The sequence below is a fragment of the Colossoma macropomum genome, unplaced genomic scaffold (assembly GCF_904425465.1).
Source record: "Colossoma macropomum unplaced genomic scaffold, Colossoma_macropomum, whole genome shotgun sequence".
NCBI classification, from domain to species: domain Eukaryota; kingdom Metazoa; phylum Chordata; class Actinopteri; order Characiformes; family Serrasalmidae; genus Colossoma; species Colossoma macropomum.
The window spans coordinates 1217656-1236724 of NW_023495761.1; the positions used below are offsets into that span (position 1 = coordinate 1217656).

Genomic DNA, 19069 nt, shown 5'->3' on the forward strand with positions numbered 1-19069 from the left:
TTGTTGTCTTGCCAGCAACACTAGAGCGGTGCTGAAGCTCTCGCACAGCCACGATCCCAAAGTCGATACAAGCTGCACGATTATTCAGTATGAAACACTGTCATTCATGTAACAGTTTTAGCAACCTGGGCTCAGAAAAATAAAAGTAATTTAACCTGCTAATTGTAAAAGGTCATTTAATCATTTTAAAATGTATGAGGTGAAAACTGATATCACTAAAAAAAAAAAACAAAATACAAAAACAGCTCATGTGCCACTAAAAACAAGATGAACAATACACAGTAAAAAGGGGATCACCATCCCCTCCCCCACTGCAGCAAACTGCACTGAGCAAACAGGATGGAAAATTACTGCCAGTAATAGAACATACCATTTTCACAAAGCAGAGGGGGTGACAGGATGCACTACTCTGACCCAACACAAGAGGGAGCAAGACAAATCCATCTGTTTATTAACTAAAGGACCAAAAATCGTTAATCAACCACTCATCATAAGCATTTGATTATACAGGAGTATACAAATGTGGTTCTTCCAGTTAGTTCTAACCTGCATCACTCTACAGCAGCTGTTCCCGACTCCGGCAGGTCTTGGAGTACCCTGGCCCTGCACATTTTGGTGATTTCTCTGCTCCAACACACCTGATCCAACTAATCAGGTAATTACCAAACTCCCCCTGAGTTGAAGTGGGTGTGTAACAGGGCAACACTGAAATGTGCAGGGTAGGGGAAATCCAGGACCAGGGTTGAGACGCACTGGTCTGAAGCATGTACAGTCTTAAAAAAAGTGCTAAAAAGGGTTCTTTGGCGCAATGTCGTAGAAGAACATCTTCTGGTTCCCTCAAGTACTTTTTACTGAATGGAACCTTTTATGTAAATGAGATGCGCAAGTGCAAAGAACCTTTTTAAGGTTTAGCCAAACCAAAAACCGTTTAGGAACCTTTGTTTTTAAGAGTGCAAATTAGATTATCCCAACATGATGATTTCTATTGTCTCATGGATACTGCTGAATCGCAGATGGATTCAGCCGACAGTCAGGCTGCCCTTTGCCAGAGTTAGTCGCAAACCTACACAACGTAGTTCAAGGTCATTTTTAGCATTTATTGCAAACATATACTTTGTTGCAATATTAGTACCATTACTAGCTAGTATGTTAGATTTAAGCAGAAGAATTGTCTTTTAGATTAGAGATTACCTATATTAGACCCGTCTTCTTGGGTTACATTTTGTCTCATATTTCCTTGGTTTTCAACTGTAGAGGAAATCATGAGAAGCCAGTGCTTGTTGCCAATGCAGCATGTCCTTGAGAGGCAACAGCTTGTAGATTTTCTGATTATGAGAACATGACCTTTCCCAGCTTGCTGCCTTTCCACTCATTTTCTTGCAATACTTAACTGAAATGTCATTACATTATAATATTTCATAAAACAGTCAATTCTGATCACACAGTCTTACTGGTTGAAACGTGTTCTATCAGGTACAAAAGCATGTTTCTTTTTTAATAACCTACATTACTGAGCTACAGTTGCTAAGTAACAACTCTAAGCAACAAGCCACTTAAGGTGGACTATGAACTTTTTGATGAAAGAAACTGCCAATATTAAAATATATATTTGAAACCATATGTGGGGCTTCTGTGCTTAATTTAGATCTTTACTTTGTAAAACTGCTGATGTGTGATAATCTGCATCCCAGCAGTGATGTCATAAAAAATTTTGGCCATCGTCTCCTCACTAGATTAATATTCTGCTATATTCTGGGATACCTTAGAGACCTTTCTATTTCACTTCTTTTCATATCTGACCATTTATTTAAAATTACAACACTTGCAGATAACTAGGTAATAACCAGAAAATAAACCACTTTAAAAATCATTTATGGACCTGCACAATTGTCCTCTGTCTTTTTCTTCTTTCCTACTTTTTAGTGTAATCCAACAGCTCAGACATTTCTGTCCTAGGTTAGCAGACAAGAAAATTGTGTTTCATATGAATATTTAAACCAACAGCCTAACATAATTAAAACTATACTAGTTTAAAAATCAACGATATAGGAATGGTTTGGTTTAGCATTGCTGTGTTATTGAGATTCCATACTACACTCATTAATTAGCAAAGTTGCAGCTGCCAAGTAGGAAGAAACCTGGCCCCTCCGAACAGCAAGACAAGGCAGGCCTACAGATGCACTAGATCAGCACTGATAGGGAATATGTCTGCGGCCATTTAGGCCTAGCCCTCATACTTGACGACTGGATGAGATCAGTTCATTTCATACTGACATCTCGGTAGGTCGTCTAATACCAGGTCAGCCTGCAGCTGGACTTGTTTACTTTGGCTTTCACTTAGCTTTTACATCGCAGATCAGTAACGGTTGTTGCTGCACATATGGAAACAAACATCCAGAGAGTCCGCTTGTTCAACTTTCACAGATTTTCAGCTTCAAGGGTATCAGCACTGTAGCATAATTCTCACACGCACATTAATAAAGATGAAGCACAAACATGAGCGCATCTGGTCCGCGCCCATTGCTCTAGTGATCTCTTGAAGAGCACTACTGCCACACGGCTTAAGCATGCCAATGCATCTCAGTTATAAATAATAAACTGGATAACATTCGCACAGTATAAACCATAAAATACAATTTCACTTGCAAGCGAGCATCCCACCTGGCTCAGTATTCATCCTGTACAACTGATCATTTCATCTACTGGCATGAATTCTGAATAAATTATCTGCTGAGTCTCCCACGTTCAGGAGGTTTAAAGAAATGCTTGCATATGTTTGTGTTTAGCATAAGGATAAACCAAATTTGCTCAAATTCTGAGTACATTTTAATATTCCTATTCAAATTTAATTAAATTTTCTTTTGTACATTTAGGAATTACTACAGGACTGTTCGCCTGCTTCTTCAATAACAGTCTTTGTGGATACCTGCTACATAAGGTATTATCTTTGATGTTTGTTTATTTGTGTTCACCAAACAAAGGGTTAACCACCTTCGACTGAGAAAGGAAGCTGCTCTTTATGCTAATTTTCGTATGAATTAATGGACAGGAGGTAGCCCCTTTGGTCAAGAAAGGCCAGCCCTTGTTTTTAGGCTCGCAGTAAAGCAAAACAGCACATGCAATGAGCAAACGTCTAAGGTACAGCTTCAACCTATTACCAAACAACTGACATCAAAAGTAGGCCATCAGGACGAAAACAGGGAGCCAGTCTCGGATTGGCTCTGCTTTAGTCACGGGAGTGTCGCAAAACAAGGAAAAACAGTGGGGGAAGGGCAGTCTGAAATCTGATGCCAGGAACATACCAAAGGTTGAGGGACAGGGGGTGGGTAGGGTGGGTGGGAAGTGTTTGTTTTGTTGAGGAACATGCTTTTTCCTTACACATAATTGAAAAGCCATCTTAGTCATAACATACACCCAACACACCCAACAAATATTAATACTACAAAAAACAGTGACCTCGCCCTGATTAGGAAAGCTTTTTCTCAAACAAATGCAAATCTCTTTTATAAAATATGATGACAAAATTATAATCTGAGCACCAACCTAACACGCATGAACAACATGCTATGATAACAGTCAAGCTTCATTGTTTTCAATGAGGTTATCCTTCCTCCCTTTTCCTGACACACACAGAATGTTGCATACCAAGCAGCAGGGATGGACCGTACCATTCTCAATATTTTGTAGGGGGATTATATGTTGTTTGCAACACCAGAGGGAGTAAAGCAAAGCTACAAAAATAGGATACTAAAAATAAATGCACACACAACGTGTGAGATAAAAAGATGTGTTGGGTGCACAAAATTGCACAAGTGTTGTACTGCTACAGTGCACTGACACGCAGCTGACACACAGCATTAGGCAGAATGACCTCACTGAAACAAAGTGAACCCAACGGTCGAGCCTGAGTGAAAGCTACATTCACATGTACAAATCAAGTAATGTTGGCTATCAGTGGTGTCAAGATAAGCACTGTTGGCCAATCAGAGACGTGCAGCTGAAACCAGTTCAAACCAGATGAGACTAGTTCTTCTCAGAAATAAACCCCTCCCCTCACACTGTAACAAACAGCCCTGCTTCTGTGATCTCTTTTTGTATGAGTACTCAGCATGCTGGTTAGGATGCAGCCAGGTATTCTGGTTTTCTTTAAGAAATAATCTCAATAAATTTGTAATAAAATTATAGATTGTCTATATCTGTCGACTACTTATGAATTCTAAACAATCTCTAGTACTGACTAACAGAGAAGTCAGTATTGTTCTACAGTCTTGTTGATACCTACAAACTGAAAAGCATGCAACAGCAGAGAATAGCATCTGTAGACACAAACTGATAGCTTTGTGAGAAGATTCCTTTAAGAGCCCTTCCCTTTAAAGCTACCATTTCATACAGGCAGCCTTTCAGTGCAGTGACACAAAATGGCCACCAGCTCAGCCATAGCTTACGCAGCTCCTCAGTGAATCTGAATCAACAGCTAACAGAGAACAAAATGCAGAAATCCCCAGCACTTTGATTCCATTTCTGAGTTTTCACCAACTTCCCATTAATGAGATGTTTGTTCCAAGACAGTTCCTCTGAGTCCTTTCAAATGTGTCGTTTTATCCTTGTCCATCTCACATGTGCTTTCACAATTCATGTTGTCTGGCTGTTCTTTCTCTTGATGTGTCCTCAGTGGTCACTACTCCGAAGATGGACGCAGCTGCCTTTGCTTAAGCAAGGTACATTAGTCAGTTACAGTTTTAGCAGCTATGTTGTTCGCCATCGTTCTTCCCCCTACAGTTGGCTTGTTTTTTTTCTGTACGTCCTCAGGACCATGTAAGGGAAGTTGCAAGGGATAATTGAGGCACCCAACGGCTTTGCAGTTCCTGTGTAATTCTGCACAAAAGGCTCCAGTGCTACAGGATGGGGGTTCTTAAAAGCCTGTAAAGATCTTGTGCAAGTGCTTCTCACAGAGATTGGAAAATGGTACTTGTCCACATGACGCTGTGAGAATGCTAATTCTGGCAACAGCCTATTTCCTTTACCTCTATACCTCTCCCTCTTATTTGAACATTTACCTTTTTTGTGACTCTTTTCATGGTATTCTAGCCGTACTGACTCTATTCGCTAAGAGTTGCATACAAACAGCTACATACAGGTGCCTTAGACTTCATCGATCACAGAACCTAGTTGAGCAATGGTAAATTTTTATGGATCACGTGAACTTAACGTAACAGAGATTTCAAATACCGAGAGGAGTCTGAAATCTTGCATCCCTATGTAGTATTTGTATATACTGCCATATACTGTATATAACTGCCTCAATTATAATAAAGAAATATATGTATTGATACCTCTGTACGATGTGAACTACTCATTGTCAGGAAACAGCATGTGCTAATTTAAAATGGGAATCCTTACAGCAATGCATAGCAACAGTAGCAGTTATATGCAGACATGAAAACGTATGCACAGTAAAAACGTTCAGAAATAAACAAAAAAAATAAAACGGGTAACTGCTGTAGAATTATTTCATTCACTGAGGTCAACAACTACATAAATACAAGTCATGTCCAAATATTGTATTGCTTTCTAGATATTTTGACTTGTGTTAAAAATCCAAGGCTTAAGGTTCATGAAAGGTCCATGTGTACGCAACAATTTTTTTTTTTTAACCTCACTTATATTATAAACAGAGGCTGTTCCAAAAACTTTGCCTATCATTGGTGTCCTACTGGCTGAATAAAGCACACTGTGCTTGGACCCCGATGATTGCCACTTGCAGTGTAGTTGGTAGATAGTCGTTTAGCTCTCATAGCAGTTACAGTCCAAAGAAATCAACATGTTCTACGTCAGTTTCAGACATAAACAAATATGCGAAAATAAGGCCAACTAACCCCCACTGATGAAAACTACCTTTTTTTCCAAGTTTCAGTAATGTTACCTTGGTTCTGAATGATGCCTATAAAAATTTAAATACTATATTTGTGGGTTGGTTGAATAATAACTGTGAATGGCATATTCAGTGAATTTTACCAAAAACATAGAGTTTGCATGCACTGGTATGCTAGCTAGAAGTAAGAGTTCTGTACAAAATAATGACACCACTCCCCTGCCAACACTAAATATATCTCCAAAAAACACCATAAAAACACCTAGTTTGACTAATATTTAGCGTTTCAATCTATATTCGCTATCAGTATGTGTTAACATACACGTCTCTGTAGACAGTACAATAGAAGTATATCAGAATGATATGACACTGCTTTAAAAGAGGAACAGATGAAACAAGACAAAATATTTGACCTTACATCATAGTCTTCAAAAGCAGGCCATCAACCCATTTTGCACGGAAAACATGCAAGCTTGATTAGCCCCACTCTGATCAAGAGCACAGAGGGAGGATGCAAGTGGGGAAGGGGGAAGGCCAGAACTGCGCCATGTGTTTTAAAAGGGGGTCAATAATTTTATTTTTCACTGATGCTGTTTAAATTAAACAGGAGCACTTAAATGTAACCTTTCAGTAGCACTTTGTTCATAAAGGACAAAGATTTTGTTTTTACAGATTGTCAGGAAATGACGGTAACTGAATTATTTTACAGATGAAAAGACAATCATGACAGGACCTTGCTGAAATTGGTAGTCAAAATTACCTTCCATTTCATACATACTGACACTGACTATGATTTTTCATGGTCATTTCATTTGTGTTCAAGAGATTTTCTTCTTGACATTATTTTAGATTTCCAGTTAGCTGTACTTGAAGCGTATTACCAAAGATTGGAGGCTGCTGTTGAAATAAACTGACGCTGAAATTAAAATTTCAGAATTGTCAAATGTCTGAGAGGTCCAGCAGTGCTATGCTATGTTAACTGGCATTGTTTTTAATAGCAACTAATTCAGTTATCATCAATGGAAAGTAAGATTGTAGCTATCTGTTCTCTTCATTAATTCATCAAAATAATTTACAACCCCATTTCCAAAAAAGTTGGGAAGCTGTGCAAAATGTAAATAAAAACAAAATGCAATTATGTGCAAATCATTTAAACCCTATATTTAGTTGAAAATAGTATAAAGACAACATATCAAATGTTGAAACTGAGAAATTTAATATGTGCCCATTTTGAATTTGATGCCAACAACACGTTCCAAAAAAGTTGGCACAGGGGCATGTTTACCACTGTATTTCATCACCTCTTCTTTTAACACTCTGTAAGCATTTGGGAACTGAGGAGACCAACTGCTGTAGTTTTGAAAGTGAAATATTTTCCCATTCTTGTTAGACATAGAATTTCAGTTGCTAAGTAGTTCAGGTCTCCTTTGTCGTATTTTCCATTTCATAATGCGCCAAATGTCTTCTGTGTTTGACAGGTCTGGACTGCAGGCAGGTCAGTTTAGCACCCGGACTCTTTTAATACGGAGCAATGCTGTTGTAATACATGCACAATGTGGTTTGATATTGTTTTGCTGAAATAATCAAGGCCTTCCCTGAAAAAGATGTTGTCTGGATGGCAGCATATGTTGCCAAAACATGTATCTGCATCTTTCAGCATTAATGGTGCCTTCATGGATGTGCAAGTCACTCATGCCATGTGCACTAATGCACCCCTATACCATCATGAATACTGGCTTTTGAACTGTACACTGATAACAAGCTGAGTTCAGCCCAGAGAACACAGCGTCCATGACATTAAAATGTAAAATGTTGATTTGTCAGACCACAGGACACATTTCCACCTCCCCCAAGTCCATTTTAAATGAGCTCAGGCCCAGGGAAGGTGGCAGCATTTCTGGGTCCTGTTTATAGATGGGTCTTTCTTTGCGTTTTAGACTTTTAACTTGCATTTGTGGATGCAGTGACGAACTGTTTTCACAGACAGTGGTTTTCAGAAATGTTTGAGCTCATGCAGTGATTTCCACTAGAGAATCATGTCTGTTTTAATGCAGTGCCATCTGAGGGGCCAAAGATCATGGCCAGCAAATACAGGTTTTTGGCCTTGTCTCTTGCATACAGAGATTTTCCCAGATTCTCTGAATCTTTTAATGTCATTAGGTACCATATACAATAAAAAACAAAAGTTTCTCAACGTAAAATAGCAAAGTACATTATTCTTGAATTGTTGCACTACTTGCCTGTGCAGTCTTTCACAGAGTGGTAAACCCCTCCTCATCTTTACTTCTGAAAGACTCAGCCTCTCTGGGAAGCTTTTTTATACCCAATCATGTTACTGACCTGTTGTCAATTAACCACCAAGTTTTAGCATTACACAACTTTACCAGCCTTTTGTTGCTCCCTCCCAACCTTTTTTTGAAAGTGGTGTTGGCATCAAATCAAAATGGGCCTATATTTTTCAAAAAACAATAGAATTTCTCATTTTCAACATTTGATATGTTGTCTTTGTACTATTTTCAATGAAATATAGAGTTTAAATGAATTGCACATCATTCCATTTTGTTTTTATTTACATTTTGCACACCTTCCCAACTTTTTTGGAAATAGGGTTGTATATTTAAAAATAACAAGAAAGGACTGAGCACAACAACAAATTTTCCACATGCTTCCCTAACCCATCACTGCTTTATTTAGACGTCTAGACAGTACGAGTAACTCGCAATGTCTTCCCAGTCCAGTCTGTAGAAGATAAAACACAGTTTTTCTCCTCATGAGCTTATACCGCCTTACTATTACCATAGCCACTGTTGTGTGTATATATAATGTGTGAATTGTATATATATATATAACGTGTGAACTGTTTGAGAGATACTGTTTGAATGTTGTATGTCGTTAGATACCATAAACTAAAATAAGTTGATGAAAAACATAAGGAATAAGGCAACCTTTCCTATCCAAATAAAAAACTGGAAAAACAACTTACCCCAAGTCACTTCTATCAGTAGGTTATTACTGCTTATCATAAAACGACAATCACGTAGAATGTTGAATGCTGATGGGCAGAACCTAAGGGAAAAATATTCAGGTGTCAGTTTTAAGGAGTACAAGAAATATATATATATATATATATAATATATATATATATAATATATATATATATATATATATATATATATATATATATATATTGTAACTCGATCAAAACACTGTTTCTTAGCAATCAGATTGCACTGCCAAAGCAAGAAACTGAGCAGTCAATTTCAAATCAAAACATTTATTGTTCTCTGTCGTTAATCAGGATCCTTCCACAGCAACCCATTCAAAATCTGTCCTCTGGTTCGGAAAAGAAAAAATTTCCTTTGAGAATTCATTTTTTTAAATTCAAAACAAAACAGACTCTAAAGGTTATCAGAAGACCTGTTTTGGAACCCAGCTGTTGACCAACAGAAGTCATGCTCTTGATTCACAAGGCCTCAACAGGTGCTCAGACGTTCTTGTATATTAGTGGGTTTTAATCTCTAAGTTCGTCCCTCAAAAAATATGACAGTTAACCAAAATCATGAAGTCATTATCTTGCTTTATATTTATAGCAACTTTGCATTGCAATCCCTATTTGTCTTAATAGGGATTTCAATGCAATGTTGCAATAAATATAGCATTTGCAGGCTAAAGACTAAGAGTTTTTATGTAATTCTTACATATTTTTTTTTTCATATGTAGTGAACAATATTAAGTACATTATATATCTGAGGCACTTGTCTATGACTTTCACATATCTCAACATCAGTCAAATTAGCACTGGTTCAACTGATGAGAAAGAGATTCTAATGCCTAGTCTAGTAGTAGTACATTCGTAAAATGCTAGGCTCCCCTCCCCCAGTTAGCCATTTTATTCCTGCTTTTCCTTGCAGTAACCTAAAATGGCCACCAGATCAGCTGACAAGCTGTGAGGAGAACTGTTCCACTGAGCACTGCCTGCACCAGCACAGTAACATGCAAGAAAAAAAGAGGGGAAAAAAATCTGAACGCATCCAGCCAAATGCCTTTAAACTGCTCCACAGAGCAGGTCAAACTCCTAAAATGTTGGTGTTTTCTTTATATTTGAGGTTCTTATTTCAGTATTCAGAGAACAGCCTGTTTCGAGCCTGTTTGAATCTTAACAAGTCAATGTCCTATATCCCTGCCCTTTGCTGCGCAACGGATGTTCCCAGCAAGTCTTTAAAATATGCAGTGTTCCCATTAGCGTTATGGGCTAGTGCTTTACACACTTTCTGTGGTCACCCAGATTCTGTGAATCTAAACTAAAGAATAAGAGGATACCCGACACACAGCCATCCAGAAAGTCAAAGGAATGGGCCTTGCCCAACACCTCCGGCAAACGTCCTGATCATCTGTCAAACGCTCAAGCATTAGCAAAGAAACTGGACTCCACCAAAGAGTGCTAAGGTACAATATCTTTTACCTTTCAGAATGAATACATTAGTATACACAACTCAGAACTGGGGAAAATCTTAATTATAAATTCTTGTTCACAAGTCTTCACTGTTATGTGTAATTGCTTACTCATCATTTTATCATTGTCTTTGCTACAATAAAAAATGTTCTTTTCTCCTTCTGCTCCTGCAAAAACAGTTTTACATGCAGACTACAGACCTCCTGCTGAAAACCCCATTTCAAATGCAAAAATTCGATAATACTTTTAATTTTGTGTGCCACTACTGAATGTATTGCTTCAGTATCTATCAGTCACTATATCTGCAACAAATTCAGTCTCAACTATAAAATTAACAAAAACTCTAATCAACAAAAAAAAATTTAAAAATTTGAGCAGCCAACAGGTTTTCTGTTGCCTTGTTAGTTAGGCAGCTAATTAGCTAGCTAGATCGGTGTAGCTCATTTTTAAATGTTAGGATTTAGTACTTTGCATTTCACGTAACAACGTTAAATGAATGGCTACGATGTCGGTTAGTGTTTCCAAAAGATTTATGACATTCCTTTCACACAAATCAGTTTACTGTCAATCAGTTTAAAGTGGACAAAAACTCGAATCAACTAAAACTGCAGAAAGGCTTTTATTTGCCTTGCTAATTATGCGCCTACTAGCTAGGTAGATACAAGCAGCTAATTTTAAAAGCTAAGATTTAATGTACTTTGGATTTCAGGTACGAGCGTTGAATGAATGGCTACGATGTCTGTTAGCACTTGCAAAAGATTAATAACGGTCCATGAATTTCAGCTCATTCTCAAATCAGTTTAAAGTTTCTGTTTTTTAAATAACAGAGCAGCTAGTCAGCTAGCTAGCTAGGTAGAAGTAGCTCATTTTAAAAGCAAAGATTTAATAGTACGTTCCACTTCATGTACCAGCGTTGAGTGAATGGCTACGATGTCAGTTAGTGTTTGCAAAAGATTTATGAGGGTCCAAGAATTCCAGCTTATTCTCAAACCAGTTTAAAAGATCTCTGCTGTTCAGCTAGCAAAGCAGCTAATTAGCTAGCTAGCCAAGTAGCTGTAGCTAGCTAGCTAGCTAGCTGCATAAATCAATTACAACGCATACTTTTAAACTGCTAATCAAATTTGAGTGCTGGTATATCACTTAGAATAAATCCAGCAAAAACCTATTCTCTTGTGTTTGGACAACAGCATTATGTAGCGAATGACTGCAGTAAAATTAGAAGACAAATAAGTTAGCTTAGCCTGTGAACGGCTGCGACAAAAGTTAGCAGAACTTACATATTTAGCACGTGTTTTTACCTGTACAAAAAAATATTCACAGAAACCAGTCTATGAGAAAAGAGAGGCACATGTGTAACCTTCCACAGGTGCTCAAATAAAAAAACAATCCTCAAAAGATTTCTGTCAATTGATTTGCAAAGTAGAGGGCTGACTAGCTTCTCTACGATCTGGACAGCAGTGCAAGGAAAAGGAGGGAAAATGGTGGTGGTGGTGGTGGTGGTGGTATTGGTGGTGGTGGTGGGAGGATGTTCAGAAAGTACCATGTACTAAGTGCTGGGGTGTTTCACATACATGCACAGAAAAAACAGCCTCTCACCCAATCCAACAGCAAAACTGACCTTTAGCAACAACAACAAAAAAGACAAATTCCAGCTGGACGTTCTCCGTATAGCCACACCCAAAACAGATGACAAAATGAGAAAGCAGCCAAAAAAAATTAACACTTTATGGGGAAATTTTCTTTCTATCCAACCGCAACTCTACAAAAGGCTACACACTTATATCGGCATTATACATCTGGAGCAGACCCAAAAAGAGCCGACTGAGTGGAAAAGTACAGACCTGCATGGACTATACCACTTCACAATGCACACAGGGGAGTCAACACGACAGGAAGCCAGGAGGAGCCACTAAATTTAGACACAGGACCTGTTTAAAATTCTTAAATGGATCAAAAAATGATTTGTGGTTCTGTTTGGAAACCTTTTTTGACAACTTTCCAGCCTTTGCTCTCTGAACATGGTTTACGTTTACTTAATCAACAGTGGGGTTTTCCTCATGCTGAATGCAAATGCGAATAAAACTCCACTGTTTCTTACAAAGCGGTGAACCAAGAGGTATTCCTGAGTAATCATCATTGTAGCTTGAGGAGAGTTTGCAGTTTAGCTGATATTCTGACACAGCAAGAGAAAATAAAGCGGGTGGGGGAGGGGCAGCCGAGGTCGGACTGTACCATTTGCTTTCCGAGGTGCTGACAACAGCAATCTTTGAGCGACGGTAAGCTACAATTTATTGTTGGTATCAGTCACAACAGTCAACAGTCAAATTACTGTTGTAAGTACATACAGAGCACAGGAAAACACCTTTTCTCTAATATGGGGAGCAGTCTGAATGCTAAACATGTTTTTCAAAGGTCTACTGAAGAAAACAACCACATAAACAACATGGAGCATAGCAGGATTTAGCAAAAATGTGAAGCTCTGAACACTTGGACCGCCTCACTTTGGCACAAAGCACCCCTCCCCCACCTCAAACAAAGACAGCCAGGAAAACATTACAAGATTTGCAGGCATTACCATTTTTGACCACCAGGTTGAAAAATTATACAGATTTTTTAAATTGAAAAACGATTGGGTTATCATATTTGAACGAAGCCAAAATAAAGTACTTCAAGACAGATAATGATCAGTCTAAATGGTATTGGTTATCTCACTGTAACTTGTGTTTACTGTCACATCTGACAGCCCTGGGTTCAGTGAGTGCAGAGAGCTGTAACATATTTTGGTTCTCTGGCTAGCTCCAGACACTAAGTAGGACAAGCTATTCTGTATTCTTCCCACAGGAGAACATATCTCAACTGGAAAAAAAAGAGAACTGGACGAGAATTTTCTTTATTTTGTGATTACGAAGAAGGCAAAGTATCCCATTATTCAGCCAAGCTACACAGCACTTTCTTTCTTACTATAATAATCGCTAGCAATATCATTAACAATATCACACCACATTTATTCTGCATTCATATGTTTACGCTGAAAAAAACATCACACTGGTATGTGACTGACAACAGCATGAAGCCAGGCATACGTTGGCGGGTTGACCGTGGTGCTGGCGAAAGTGGGTGATTATTAGAGGAGTGTTTCATCAGTGTAGATTGTTTATTTAAGGTGGAAAAATGATGATACTGTACTCTTTTATTGTTGTATAATACTGGGTTCATCTGGAATTCAGTAACAACACATTTGGCGTCTGCATCCCCCCAAACAATCAACGTCCGGTTTATTCCAGTCACGGTCAACAGTAAAAGTTTGGAAAATTGAACTCTTGATGGATCGTTTCGTTCAGCGCTGTGCTCCATGCACCATTGCCAATGGCAGAGTTTTCCATCATGGCTCCACTGAAAATAACGGAACATCCATTTCGGCGTCGTCCGTCTACCGCAAACATGCGAAAGCAGCATACGTTCCAACTTCACGATGTGATGAACTGAGAGTCACTCCAGGAGCGCTAATATCACTGGATAATGGCACTCCGAACAAATCTCCCACCTTTAACTTGGCAATGATAAAGCACTGAAACAAATAACGGCAACAACTTTTTTAGCAAGCATGTTGGAAATAAATAAATAAATAAACAATGCAAACAAGCAACAATGGCAAAACCAGAAAGTTCCCACTATAATCAACAAAGCTGTTCACACCAAACACAAGTTTAAGAGCTACATCTTTAACGGACATCCCGTTTCTAATTTTGACATCTCGCATCATCGCGCTGATGTGCTGCGTTAAATAGGCTACTGCATTAAGCCAAAACACAGTTAAACTAGCCAAAAACGGATGAGAAGAAACAAATCCATGAGGTGGGGAAGTGAGAGCTGACACTTCCTCTAATTTTTATAAGGACAGTGTAGCCTGTCAAAAGTTTAAGTTAATAGTACCATATTTTCTATCTGCTATGAGCTACTGGTATTGCTTTTAAACGTGTTACACCCATCTGTGCTAGATCAGAGATATTTTTCTTTGCAGAATAAGCAAATAAACATTCTTTTTACATTTTTTTTGTGTTATAATTGTATCAAAATCTTATAATAAAAATAAACTGTGGTATGACTGTAAGTATAATCGCAACAATGCACTTAAGATCACACTATGCCATGGGTTACAGGCAATATCTCAAGGTAGCACTCCCTCTTGTGTATTATAGCCAGGAATTTATTATCATGAATTCATGATTTAATCCATGAATAGTACAGCTGCGTCAGCTGTGACCAGGCTAGTCACAGAGGATCACAATATGCTTATAAAAGCAGAGCAGTCCATAGACATAAAAAAGCTATTAATAGTGAGATCTATTTTACATTATCAATAGCCACTGTTTTAATTCAAATGTTGGTATCACTAATACCGAATTACAACGTTATGCAACAGCTCAGTATAGGCCTGTGTCCCTCTACTTCTCCAGAGTGTAATCCAGGAGTGTTAACTGTGAAGCAGTGATGAGCCACAGATCTACAGAGTTTAGTATTTAGACTTTTCTAACAGGCCTAAATCAACTGATGAATGATACTGTAATTAGCTGAGTTAAATAGAGAGCACTAAATCAGGGGAACTCCGCAGTGAGCCTCCAAGACCGACATCGCTGGTTTAATCATAAGATGCAGTAATGCATTAATCACTCTCATTAACAATCTCATAGAAACTAATTGCTATTTTTGCTTTTGATTAATGCCATATCTGGGATGTAATAAGTAACAAAAAACTTTGAGGTAATTAAGCAAATAACAGCTAGCAAAGCCTTGTAGCAGAAAAAATATCTTTGTTCAGCTGTTGGCCAATCAGGAAGTGCTGCTGCTGTGACCGGTTGAAACCAGTTCAGGCCAGTTTTTTCCTCACCGAGAGAACAGGAAGCTCACTTTACAGCTCTCTATTGAATTCTCTTTTTCACTTTAGGCACACTATTTTGTTCACAGTCCTGTGAATGTGTGTCCAGTGTCTCATTTTTACACATTTCTCACATTTGCAAGACAAAATACATCACAGCTGGATGGTTGTAAAACACCTCTGAATCAGCCTCAAGGCTAGTTTCACAGCAGAAACTGTTGAAGCTCAAAAATATGTTTTTTAAAAAAATGTAAAGCACTTGAGGAGCTCTTCTTGTATTGTACTAAAAGCTTTCTGTAGTGGTTAAATAAGCAGCTTCTGTGCGCACTGGAATGTGCATATCATGGCTTTGACAATAACCATCCCCCACGTTTATCCCAGACTTTCATGCAATAACACAAAATGGCCACCAATGTAGCTGGCATGCTGAATGATCAGTGGCTCTGCATAGAAAACTCTGTAGAAGACCACATCAGTATTGTAATAATTCAAGATGATTTTCAGTAGCTGGGCAAGAATATTTTTTCAGACTGGACCAAGCGCAATACTTGATTTTTGACAAAGAAGACCTACTAACTGTAATTTACTTCACATTTTCATACTTCACAATTGAAGTGTCCAGGAAACATTGCTCTAATACTCCATAACTCCATACAAGGTTTAGGTCTCACGGAGCCACCACTCTGGCTTTTCGCTCTGGCACCATGTTCAGGAGTCTATGCATTGTGTTCAACATTTTTTCTCCCAGCAGCATTTTAGCCATTTCTCTGGGTATTTAAGCTGCGTTAACAGTTCAGTGTTACAGTGGCAGTCTATCCCACCCGGACGTCTGAGCTCAGTCCATCAGAGGTTATATAAAGAGGTTCCACAACTCCCATGTGGAAGGTTAACTCTCCTCTAGAAATATGGAAAATTAATACTACTTTACTTCCCTAACCCAAAGCTTTCAAATTAGCTAGGGTTAACATGTTACTTCACATTCTGTTATTTATTTAATAAAATATATTTATTTTTTACTTTATTTCTTTGTTGCTCAATGTGTATCACAAGGCTGATTGTAAAAACTAAATATTCTGCTGAAAGTTATCTGTCTAAAGGACATTTTTCCATAAAGTAAATTAGTTACTACCCTCAAAGGACTATTATCAAGTACCAGTAAGAAGCATTAATACTGTATAAAATATGTAAAGTCTTTTTACGGTTCCAGAAACACACCACGCATTCAGAACATCTACATGTGGATCTGCCATTACACGTGATTAGCACTGATCTACAGTAATTCATTTTTAAATGAAATAGCACATGTAGAATACTGATACCTTCCAAATCATAAATAACAAACAGACTGATTGATATAGCAACACAATTCTGAAGGACTGATCTTTGACCATAAAGACGGGCCTTGCTCTAATTCGATCTTTGATGTAGTCGGACAGAGAGTGAAAGCGTATGATTAAGTGTGGTGACGCAGGCTGTCTGCGAGCCGTAACACGAGGCATGAGTGAAAAATAATATGTGGGAGGGGTACTAAACTAGGCTCGACTGCTCGGTGTGTTAAACTCACTAAGGTCTCACTGAAACCTGCTTCAAAATCTGTGTAAAGAAGGTACTTCAAGCTACATGCATCTGGGGCAAGGCTGAAGGAAGTCATGTTCTAACCAGGTGCTGTTTGTTAACAATTTACCAACCCACCAAATCAAGGTATTTTTTCCCACCCCCATCTCTGACACATGGTCATCGTATGCATTAAATTAATAATAATAATAATATTAATAAAAGAAAAAAAAACAGGCATGTTAAAATAATGACAGAAGTAGAAACTCCACGTTACAGGCTAACATGGACATGAACCCACGCACAGGAAAATGCAGGGTGCAGGAGCACAGCCAAACTGTGCATCAAGGACATGCACAGTTATGCCCCTCCCCTTTGTGAGCACAGTGAATGCAGAGGAGCAAGTGGAAAATTACTGGCTGACGGACTGTACCATTTCAGAGAGCTTAGTGGGTGTATCAAATCTACCAAGATTAACAGTGAATATAAACTCTCCTCAATAACGTTCACTACACAATGTGCTCCAAAGCAAATGAAAGCGGATGAAAATCAAAACATATTTCCATACAAAAACTCCATGTTAAAAATTTACGGCATAACGTCTCTTTAGAAAAAAGATACGCTGTTTTTGGATCAGAAATACTCTAGTAACAACAACGAAACTAAATTTGGAAAAACAGAAAGAGAGAGAAGGAATGAGAGAGCAAGAGAGAGTGAGAGAGAGAGAGAGAAAGAGAACACCCAAATCCATGTGTTACTAGAATAGACTAGCAGAATCCTTTATAGGAGGCAGAATAGCTGAAGTAGGGGTGCACTGAGATACCAAGCCAATACAGCACAAACATTCATAAATTACACTTTATCAACTAACCAAACTTAGGGGCTAGGCAATATAGCAAAAAAAAATAATAATAATATATACATATATATATATATATATATATATATATATATATATATATATATATATATATATATATATATATACACATACACACACACACATATATATGGGACCACTTTGATTTATCGATACTTATCGATAACGTCCATGAAATCAATAAGTAGTATTTATCACTTTTTTCTTTCAATTTTGTATGCATGAGCATTCTTCACTAGAGTCCGACTGATAAATCAGCGCACCAATATTATCAGCCGATATAAGGCAGTTGCAGTTATAACAGCCAATAAATGACAAATAAAAAAGAAACAGAGAGGCGGAGGACAGATCCTTCAGCTATCAGTGTTGTTGTTGCGTATATGTCCATCAGAGGGCGCTATGCAACTTCCCTGTTGGCAACATACACGTGTTTGTAATGCCAAAAATCACAACAATCAGCAGAGTCGAGTACTCCACGACGAAGCCTGACAACATTCATGTCAGCTATGCCTGCTTTTGCTGCAGTAATGGGAAAGCCAGTACTGTCAGGCAAACATCACAGTTAGCCTACGTTTAATGTTATGGTGGTTCAGTGGTTTAGGCTAAGCTACTGAAAAACTTGACAGTAGGTTAATTTACGAAACAGTAAACAAACAGCGATCTTATCGTTTCTCCCTAGCTCGTCACTTCTAAAAATTCTCTGGCAACATCGTTTACAGCAGCTTATACCACTGTCCATAGCTAAATTAGGTTACCCACAAAGCTAACTAATGCTTTGTATCCTGTGACTATGCATCTACAAAATTAGTTACGGAGGTCCGAGCTGTTAGGGAAAGTTTTAGCTAAGAAACGATGTGGAGAGAGTCTGCGTTCTCCTTTCACTTTCCCAAATCCTGCACACTTTCACAGTTTGCCCAGAAGAATTAAAGAACTCTTTCATAGATATTCTGCCCGTAGTTTTTGTGTCGTTTCTTCGTGTCACGTTTGTATGTAACGGCCTTAACATGCCATGTTCAGATGCTTCAGATGATTAATCCAGTTAATTATTAAATTCTTTCAACTATAATACCATGGATGTTTGTGTGTTCGTAATACTACAGTGTGAAATCCCAAAGTTGCAAGTTTATTTTTAAACTGTATTATGTCGTGTTATCTTGGTGAGGATTCTTAAATGACTATGCATAACAAATGTTAGGGAAAATCTTTGTTTACGTTATGTATTTATGAAGAAGAAAAAAAAAGAACATCAGCCAATATATCGAATTTTTAAATCCTCAAATATCGCAATCGGTATCGATTTTTAAAATCCTATATCGGTCTGGCTCTATTCTGCGCACCGATCCATCATCCAAAACTCCAGTCTTGGCTTTACTTCATTTAAATACACAGCAGTCAGCTGTTGGTACACAGGGAAACATCATTATCAGAAGCAGT

General features: G+C 38.1%; 1 protein-coding gene across 2 annotated transcripts in view; it reads right to left on the reverse strand.

The window, feature by feature from the left end:
* LOC118803002 (activating transcription factor 7 interacting protein) overlaps positions 1-19069 on the reverse strand; it is a 52216-nt gene that overhangs the window by 27341 nt on the left and 5806 nt on the right. The window contains exon 2 of one of the 2 annotated variants that reach the window (XM_036563484.1): positions 8856-8938. The exons of the other annotated variant lie outside the window; for it this stretch is intronic. The gene's annotated coding sequence lies outside the window, so the exon portion shown is untranslated. The remainder of the gene's footprint in view (positions 1-8855; positions 8939-19069) is intronic. 2 annotated transcript variants of the gene reach the window in all.